The following is a 9,682-nucleotide window of genomic DNA, read 5'->3' as shown; positions in this document are numbered from 1 at the left end:
AGTTGCTAGACAGGGAGAAAAAATGGACGATCACAGACCATTCTTTGTAGATTATTATATCAAGGGTTCAGCTTTTGGCTCATCAAAGCTAAATGCCGCAAGACCTATCTAGTTGCTGTGAATTATGCCAAGACGACAATGGAGTGCTTTTTTAATGGTACAATGCATTTCACCTACCAGATAGGGGGAGTCCACGCTGAGAGATGGGGATGTCTTGTGATGTTGGGTGATCAGTATCAATGAAGGGGGTTATTCTGAAAAGAGACAGATTAAAATAAAGCGCTCTTTGCTCGGGATGTGCTGGAAGCAGTTGGGAGGGCTACCCGGAGCGGGCGGCCGCGGCAGCCCCGCGCCGCACTTTTCCCCCTCCGCACAAGAAAATGATCAAGTCAATCATGTGGACATGCTTCATTATTCATTGAACACAATCTTTTACAACGCTCCGTTTACGTGCGGGAGTTTCTTCTACGCTTTGCTTTAAATTTTAAGGTAAGAAAGACAAAGGTAAAAAGGGGGTTTTTGAGGATCCGGGAGGCTCCCGTGAGCCATCAAAGAGGCTCCAAAGTCAGTCCGGAGTGTGGTTTTGGTTTTTTTTTTTTTTTATTTCTTTTTAATCATCGCAATGGGGCCTGCGTTTTCCACCGTGATTAAAAAAATACAGTATAATTAAATATCCATAGCAGTGACGTTTGCAAGCAGGGCTGTCAGGGGAAAAGCAGAAAATAATGAAAGGAGCGGAGAAGCCATTGAATGGCGCTATAGAACTTAGCCTGAAGAAAACCCTACGTTTTTCCTCTTTCTCTCTCGTTTCTTTTAAAACCGTTACTTTACAAAAAAGGAGCGGGCGGGCGAGGCGAGGCGAGGCGAGGGGAGGCGAGTGCCGGCGGCGGCCGCGACGCTGCCCGGGGGCCGCCCGCCGTCCCCAGCCCGCACCGACCCTGCCCTTAACTTGCCCAGAAACTTTTTGTTTTAAAGGCTTGCTGCGGAGCAAACTTTGCTGAAGTGACTTGAAACGCGGGCCCCCCCTTTCTCCCTCCCCCCTTCCCTCCCTCCCCCCCCTTAGGATCCCGGCTAATCGTGGTGTAATTTGTAAACTCCCCCCCTCTTTTTTTTTTTTTTTTTTAATCAAAGTTAGCTGATGCATACCATGTGTCAAACTTGTGAGATTCAAGTGCCTAAGAGACCTGCCATTTTGTGCTCTAATCGACCTCTTATGAATAGGAGCCGTGCATAATGCTGCGAGGAGCGTTGTGACATTCAAGTAGGCACTAAATGTCAGGCCAGGTCTCAGCCCTTTCGGGGGGAGCGGAGCGCGCCCGGCGGCGCCGCGGGGAGCGGGGAGGCACCTGCCAGCCCGCCGCCGGGGCTTTTGTCAGCGCCCGGAGAAAGTAACAGGTTAAGGAGGAAACTTAAATGGCAATCCCCGGGGGGGGGGGGGTGTGGAGGGGGGGGTGCGGGGGGGGGGGAGCATCCCTTTCCCGGCGGCGCGCTGTGCGCGGAGGGCCGCGGGGGCGCCGGTGTCTGCGCGGGGCAGCGGCCTCGCTCTCCTGCGCGGGGGGCTGCGCGGGGCTGCGGTGCCGGGGCTGCGGGGGGGGGGGGGGGGCACCGGGCCGGCGGCGGGATTAACGGGGGGGGGAGAAGGAGAGATTCTTTGATGCTGGGTAGGAAAGAATCCAGATTTTAATGCGCCCATCTGTTGCAGTTTTGCAAATAATTAATATGTGTGTGTGTGTGTGTGTGTGCCTGTGAGGGGGGGAGAGGGGCTGAGGGGAGCGGTGCCGCCTGTGAACTTTAACGCAAAATAAAAGGTCGCGAAGATTTATGCTGCTTTTTTTTTTTTTTTTTTCTTTTTTTCCCCCTCCCCCGGAGGGTCCGCGGCGCCCGCGGGGCGGCTCGCACGGGCTCCATCCGAAAAGTTAGTTGCCGGCGTCCCCCGCCGCGGCGGCGGGGCCGGGGGCACCGTCCTCCTGCGCGGAGCCCCGCGCGGGCCGTGGGTGCCGGCGCCCGGGGCGGGCGCGGCGGGGAGGGCTCCGGCCGCCGCCTGCCTGCGCGGCGGGCATTGTTTCGGGGTGCGTGCGGCGGATGTGGCCGCGTCTGATACAGTGTCGAGGCGGAGGCGCGATTTGTCAGATCCCTTCGTTTTCAGTTCAGCCGCCGCCGGGCCGGGGAGCGGCGGAGCGGGGCGGTGCGGGGCGGCTGCGCTCCGCGGGCGCGGGGCAGCGGCGGGTGCGGGGTGCGGGGTGCGGGCCCGGCGGGGCGGGCGCGGCTGCCCGGCCGCCCGCGGCTGGAGCGCTGTGCGGGGCTGTGCGTTCCCCCCCTTCGGCCGCCGCCCCCCCCCCCCCCCCCCCCCCGTGCAGTTTAAAATAAATCCAACAGGGGCCGTGTTTGCTGAGCTGATTTGACCGGTTGATACAGATAGCAGCGGCGAGCCTCCCCGCTTATGTGGAAAAAGACTATTTTAAGTGTCATAATTAAGTTTAGAAGCCTTGTTTGGGCTCATTCACTGCTCGAAATAAAAAGGACTGGCTGCTTTTAGACCCTTTCTGAAGGGGTTGGCTAAGCGCCTCTGCACGTTCGCTTGGAGAAGAATGTTTTCTTTTCTAGTTTAATATTAGAAACTATATTTTTACTTGTTTAAACCGGATTTGATTATTCCTGCGGAGATTTTTTTTCTCTTCCCCCCCCCCCCCCCCCCTCCTATCACTCAAATCTTTGTTCATTGTTCATTGACTGTGGAAGGCTGCTTAAATGTACGGCGAGAGGGGGGAGGCCCCCGTGCTGGTTTGATGTTGAAATAGTAAACCTGAATGAGGAGGGTGGCTGGAAAAGTGGACATTGCAGCTTTAATTAACTTCAAGATGCTTCAGCGAGGACCAGAGCGTAGTAGTGACGTTGCCTCATAAATCTGTCCAGTACAGTGCGTTGCATTGAACTATTACAGTATCACCATCATATTGAATATTCACTACCTATCCGGGAGCAGATTTGCATAATTGGATCTTTTTTAAATGAAACTTGTTTGCAAAAAACCAAACAAAACTAAAAAACCAAAAAGCCCAAGTGAAAACCGCGGCGATCTGCATGATTATAAAGGGTTCAAACATATCCGAAAAGTAAGTGACCTGCATAAGTACATCAATAGGTTAAGTGCAAATAAGATGAGAAGTGCTTCTGAAAGCTGTACATTCCCTATGTGGTCTCTTGGGTTATTTCTCAATAGCGGGATTTTTTTGTAGCCTCAGGGATTTTAGGTTTTCTGTCTGCTTTCATAACTTTTTCCCTCACAGTTCTTATACGAGGTGAGGCTTTTGTACTGTGCCTGTGTACCTGTAGTGATATTTTGAAAGAAAATAGATTAACAGTTTGTAATTCGTGCTGTTTGACTTGTATAATTACAGCTACTGTGGAAGGGAAATGTGCATTGCTGTTGTGTTTCTGATCATTGAATAGATCATCACTAATAGTTCAGAATATTCAAAGATTGCGTGTGTATGTGTTTGTGTACGCTTAAAAATCGACTTAGTTAACTAAGCTGTTACTTCTTAAATCATAGAGGCAACTAGTTTTTTAATGTGTGTGTGTGTGTGTCTGTGTGTGTGTCTGTGTGTGTGTGTCCCATTTGATGGAGGATGAAGATGACTGAAGTAATTAAAAATGCCAGAAATTTTTAGAGCAAATTTGTAGATTGTATGTAAAACCCATCCCCTCCTAACCGAGTGGCTGGCTTACAGTATCTCAGTTTTGGATCGGGCAGGTTTAAAAGTGTTTTGTAAAATCAGATGCTGGCGTTTCAGATGCTGCGAGGACAAAGTTGTGGAGCGAAGGCAGCTGCAAGCGTCGCCTCCTGGGGAAGGGGAGCAGCGATCGGTGGGGCGAGCCGAGCAGAAGTGCAAAGTCTGCGCGCAGCCCCAGCCTTGCCCCGGCTTCCCCCCCTCCCCGCGCTGAAGGCTGCTTTAGTTATGATGTCATTCTGATAGTGGAGAGCAAATGTCTCCTGATTCTACCATTAAACGCCTGGCTGATTTGCCTGATAATGATAGCATTGACGTCCTGCTCCTTGACAAATGCAAGCCCTATGAGCCCTATGAATTAACTTTTTTCCCATAGACGAGAGCTAGCTAGCTTTACGACTCATGAATGTCGCAGCACTTCTTTGACAGATTACTTTGAACCTCCTCGTTTCTGCAACAAAACCCCTTCCCTGAATAACACTTCCGCCAGGCTGCTAGTAGACCCTTGTCCAGTTTGGGCCTGATTTGCAGAGCTGCTGAGTGCTCATCACTTCCACGGACTTCAGATGGAGTTGTGGGTGCTCAGCAGCTTTGAAAATCAGGCCCTGTGCTCAGCCAACAGCCCATGCATTTTTTTTTTGGCTTGTTTGGATTTTTTTTGTTGTTATTATTTTTTTTAAGTTAGCTAAAGAGGAGTCTATGATTTCCAGTCATTATAAAAATATTTGTAAATAGCTCGAGATGTTTGTCCTCGTCTGTACTGTTTTTCCCTTTCTGCTATCCTTTCTTTTTTTTTTTTTTTAAATTTCATTTTTAATTCATTTTCTAGTGGATGTGCTGTTAATCTTTTGCAGAAAAGAGTCACAAATGAGTTGTTTAAAGTTTTCAGAAGGCTGTAGAAAGAAAATGTCTCCAGTTTGGTAACAAGTGCTTAGAGAATCGATTGCTGTTTCAGAACGTGCACTAGAAGCGAGTCTTGGTACAGTTGCTAAGCCCTGCAAGTGGGTGCACTTTCTCATGTCTGCTCTGTCTTCAGATTTTGCTTGTGACTTTGAATTTCTGTCACTGCAGGTAAATGAGATTTAATATGATTTTTTTTAAAGTGCCAGTGGCTTAAACTTTGTTTTCATTTGCTGTTCAAACGATGACAATTAACAACTGCAGATGTAAGAAAGGTTAGTCTCTCTATTACATTTGCAGGGAATGTGTCTAAAATATTTGCATGCTAAAGCTGTGTTTTGCAAATGAGTTCCTGAAGATACAAGTTGCTGTGATGGAAATACTGTATTAAAACACTTTTAATAAATTGACTATGACTTTATCAATTGTAAAGAAGAAAAAGGAATTGTTCTACAGGCTTTTCGACTTCTGAACATATTTGAGCTCTAATACTCAGCAAGTTGTCTGGCACTGTCTTCACTGTAGACTTTTATATAATGAAGGGGCTGATTGTCATATTTTTGTCCATGCTAGAAGCCAATAACCCAACCCATTCATTTTCAGAAGAGAGTAGCCTGGAAGTTGCAACATCACTACCACTGTTTTGCTTGCAGCAATGAAGACAGTGCTGAGATCAGAAATTGTGATCTTCAGCACAGAGAGCTGACACATTAGGTTGTTTACCCACCATGGGAGCCTTAGGTGACCAAAGAGATTTGCATTAGAACAGATGATGAAAATCCACTAGTCCATTAAAATGGGCTGTGCTTATTCCCTGGGAAGCACAAGTTTCATCAAGTGTAGGAAAATCAGTAAAAGTAATTTTTTCCAAATGCTGATTTTTGCTTAAAGTTGTCTTTGAATTGCACAGGTGTTTTTTAGAGTGCCTTGACAAAAAAACAAACAAAAAAAAGACATAAAAAAAGCGCATGGATTTATATGAACTTTACAAAAAATGGAAAAGAAAGCCATAAATAGATTTATTTTTCTGGTTTGAATGAGGACAATTAAAGCTTTTTAGTTTCTTCTGATTTAGTGTGTTTTAATAGGATTTGTAAGTAAATTTAAATTTTAATCTCTGAATTTCTCTCAGATACCTGAATAGATGTATACCGGCTCTTCAAAATGCTAAAAGCAGTACAATCTTGCGAGGCCATTTTTCTATCCTCTCATTCACACCTTACATTTTTTGCCTTATTGTTTACCCCATCTTTTTTGAGGTATTTTATGTGTCTGTTTCAGAGGTGCAAGCAATTTGGATTCAGGGAAGGAGAACATAGATGAAAAAATAGAATACATATTCTTTCTTTTATAGAAACATGAATATACTTATTTCTGGCAACTGTAGATGGAAATCCAAATTTCTCTAGTGAAGACACTCTGGGCACAGATGTTCACAGAAGAGGAAAAAAGATGAGCTACTGAAAGAAAATATGTAAAAGTAAAATAATTCCGAGATGCTTAATTGGACAATCTTAGGGTTATTGTACGGACGTGCAGTTCTAGCTTCCAGTTGTGTGGCCAAATACAGAGTATGAACTTTTTATGACCAAGTGACTGATCAGAATCTGACCTTGGATGGAAACAAGTGAAAATTGTACCGATCTGATGGATGCTTGTTGCTTAACGTGAAAGAACTGAGTAGCGTCTGTCTAAGTCTGAGTGGATCACAATAACTGCTGTGACATTTTCACTCCTATTGGCGGGTTAAGCAATGAAGCCAAGCACCGAGTGAGAGATTTGAAGCATCTTTTCAGAGGTCGCAGAGATCCAGCTCAGGAAAGAGTCACGGGAATAGGATAGCAAGGGGGGGATTTGGGTTGCCCCTGCCCCACTGCACCAGTGCTGTGACTAAACACGTTCCCAGAGGGAAGATTCTGCCAGTGTTCTGAATTTGGCACCTTTCCCTTATATTTAAATTTGCTCTAATTTTCAGGTGCATCTTACTAGATAACCAGATGTGTCAAAAAAGCAAAAGAATTATAGAGGAGTAATTATAATTAGCTTAGTTGTCTATGTTTTTTAAAAAATTTAAGATGGGGCCTTGAAAGTATTTTGAAGTTGCTGTTTTTTAGAGGTCTTAATCTAAATACTCCATGTGAGATTGTTTTCTAAAGAGATGGGTTCATCAGGTCAAGTTGAACTATATTAAAGACAAACAATTTTGTTATCATCTGACTGTCTTTTAAACACAGATGAAGAAAACAGAACTAAAATAGCCACAGCAGCCTCAGTATCTGATCTTTTCTCCATTGTGCACTGCAGTATTCGAGACTCGTATAACCAAAAGCAAAATTAGGTAATTCCTTACGAGTATTTGTCACGTTGTGAAAAAAGCAGCGCTGCCTATCGTGGTAGGACATTAACAGAGAGTTCTGCAGGTAGCAGTGCCTGAAAATAACCACGATGGCTTCGACGGCACTCCCGTAGCATGGGGCAAGCAGCAGAGCTAGCTTCTTCAAACCAGCTGCTTGGCGTTGATGCATTAACCTGTCCAGCTGTAGGCATCTCGGACTTCGGAGCGAGCAAGCGCTTGCTGGGAGGGTGGAAGTCGACGAAGATCAGGCAGGGCTTATCCCGAGTGGGCTACCCACAGTGCCAGGGAAAGGCTGCTTGGGAAAATTTGACCCTGGCTTAGTTTTATGAGCAGAAGAAGCAAGAGAGGCAGAGAAGAGGGAGAGTATGAGCTGGCTTTCACCCCCGTGGGCTGCGTAGGGGCGCAGGGGAGGTTGGCTGCGGGGGGGCCCGGGGCAGCCAGGGATGTCCCAGGGAGCCTTCCTTGCCATCAGCCTCAAACGGGTCAGGGTATCACGGTGCAAAGGGATAAATGGCAGTCCTGATTCTTCCTCTTATAATAAGCTTGTTTCAGCCTTAATGTGAATTTTGTTATAGTTCCTTTTATGTTGGGTTTGTTGGTTTTTTTAAACTGTTATAAGCGCTGTTAGAAACTTTTCCTCATTTTTTTATGCTTTTGGGATAGTCTGCCGCAGTCACTGTGGTTCTTTGTGAAGGAGGATGGGAGCCCTGTTGAGCTCATCGATGCTACGGAGGGGTTGCTATCAAGTACCACAGCCTGCTCGGTCACAAGAGGGCTATGTGCATTGCTTCCTCCGTAGTCCTGGCTCCTGCTGATCTGGGAATTAGCCCCGGTAACCCATGCGACAGCACTGTGCTGGGTTGCCAGGCCGGCCTTACATTTATTTTTCTAAATGATAGCATATTGTATTAACGTTGTTTTATTTCACTCTCATAAGCTGGTCTCCATAGATTTGTGTGGACGTTGTTACCATCAGTCTTGTCAGTGGAATATCAATGGTAGCTATAGATAGGTCCCTTTAATTTAAAATTTAGAAAAGCATGGGTAAATAGGAAACTCAGGCAGAATTACTTCATGCAAAGGATAATAAACATACGGAATAAATTACCAGCAAGGAATGGATAAATGAGTTCAAGGGAAGCCTAGGTTTGTTTCTTGAGAAAGAGCATGTGAGAGCTGGGGTGAAGAAAGCAAGGAGGTGTAAAGTCAGGTTTCTGTTAACGAAGGCTAACGTGGTGGGCTGGGTGGTCATTTCCTAACATTTCTTTTGATAGCTCCGCACGGATGGTTACATTTTATTTTCATGTGTGTTTGTTAACATTGGCTCTCTAGATCTACACATGTCTTTTCTTCAGGGGTCTGTAGAAATATTAAAACCTAGGTCAGTGCAAAATTTTGGTTTTGATCCCAGTTTTATTCGAGGGAGTGATGTGACAGTGAAACGTCGATCGATTGAATTAGGGAGAAATCTTGCCTTCTCTGGCGTTAGTTTATAATTGACAGGAGAAGCAGAAACTGCCTTCTACGCTGGTGGCCAAGGATTTCTGATAGCTGTTCGCCCTGGTTCGACTATATCCGTGCTGGAACAGTTCTGAAAAAACCCTGCATACAGACAAGCTCTCTTTGGGTTTTTTTTGTTTGTTTTTGTTTGTTTGTTTGTTTGTTTTAATTTCATTTTGTTTCATTTCTCAAGGGTTTGCATGAACATTTTCATGGGTTTCAGTCCATGCAATGACTTCCGATCTTTTTGAATGTCGAGGGTTGACTCGATGTTGGAAAGCAAAGCTAGTTTTGAAACTACTGCTACAAGTAGCTTTTCACTGAACCTTTCTTTTGGTGAAATATATCCTGCATTTTTGAGGAAAATGGTGGGTCTCTCTTCTCAGAGGAAAGTACGTAAAGCTTAGCAAAATTTTTTGTTGATTTTGATGTGATTTCTAGGATCCAGTTCTGCTCCTCTGAGTTGGGGTAGGACTGAGTCAGTAGGTAAAACTTCCGTTCCGTACCAGGTGAGTCTCATGTGGTTCCTAGGTTCACAATAAATACATTGCGTAACAACTGCACTGTTTGTAAACTCGGTGCAAAGCCTGATGCTCTCAAAAAGAGATCCTGATTAAACTTCTTGTTTCATTATTTCAAATACAAGAAGCAGCCCAACCTTTTGAGTTTAAAAAATGCAAAGGTTATAGGCTACCCAAAATTGAAATGTATAATAAAATTACTATTTATTACCTTTTTAAGGGATCTCTTCTTCATTGATTCATTGAGATTTTGCCATAGGAGTGTAATTCCTCTTAGGGCTAATAAAATAACGAGTAGAAGATAACCCAGCATCTTTATTAGCACCATAATACCAGCTAACAAAACTCTCCTGCTCTAACTACTCCCTTCTTCGGATTTTACCATAAAATTTCTTCTAAAATAGCTCAGATATTTTAAAATCTTCTTGATTGTGTTAAAGAACAAATGTTCAAGCATCTTTCTTTTACTTGAATACACAAAGCTGTATGCATGCGTGTGCAATAAATGGACATGCTATTAGGTAAATGAGCAGTAGGAAATCCACAACCACTTCTGAATTAGAATTTCAATCTATTGCTTGTTTTGGTAATGTCTTTGGCATGCTAGGTGCTTTCCAAATATAGAAGTATAGTTTCTGGCCAGAACTAGCTGGAATTTTCTTATTGCAGTTGAA

The 9,682-nt window shown here is 44.9% G+C and overlaps 1 protein-coding gene across 2 annotated transcripts in view; it reads left to right on the top strand.

Moving 5' to 3' along the window:
• The first annotated feature begins 340 nt into the window (after nucleotides 1-340).
• The window catches only part of ZNF536 (zinc finger protein 536), a 352,810-nt gene continuing 343,468 nt past the window's right edge, over nucleotides 341-9,682 (top strand). Inside the window, exon 1 of one of the 2 annotated variants that reach the window (XM_075765690.1) lies at nucleotides 341-489. The gene's annotated coding sequence lies outside the window, so the exon portion shown is untranslated. Of the gene's footprint in view, nucleotides 490-1,348; nucleotides 1,396-9,682 lie in introns of those variants that run through there. The other variant, XM_075765692.1, reaches the window with a different exon arrangement.

This window comes from Balearica regulorum, chromosome 13, assembly GCF_011004875.1.
Source record: "Balearica regulorum gibbericeps isolate bBalReg1 chromosome 13, bBalReg1.pri, whole genome shotgun sequence".
Classification (NCBI taxonomy): Eukaryota; Metazoa; Chordata; class Aves; order Gruiformes; family Gruidae; genus Balearica; species Balearica regulorum.
Note: the sequence above shows the minus strand (reverse complement) of the source record. Positions and strands in the feature narration are given on the sequence as shown.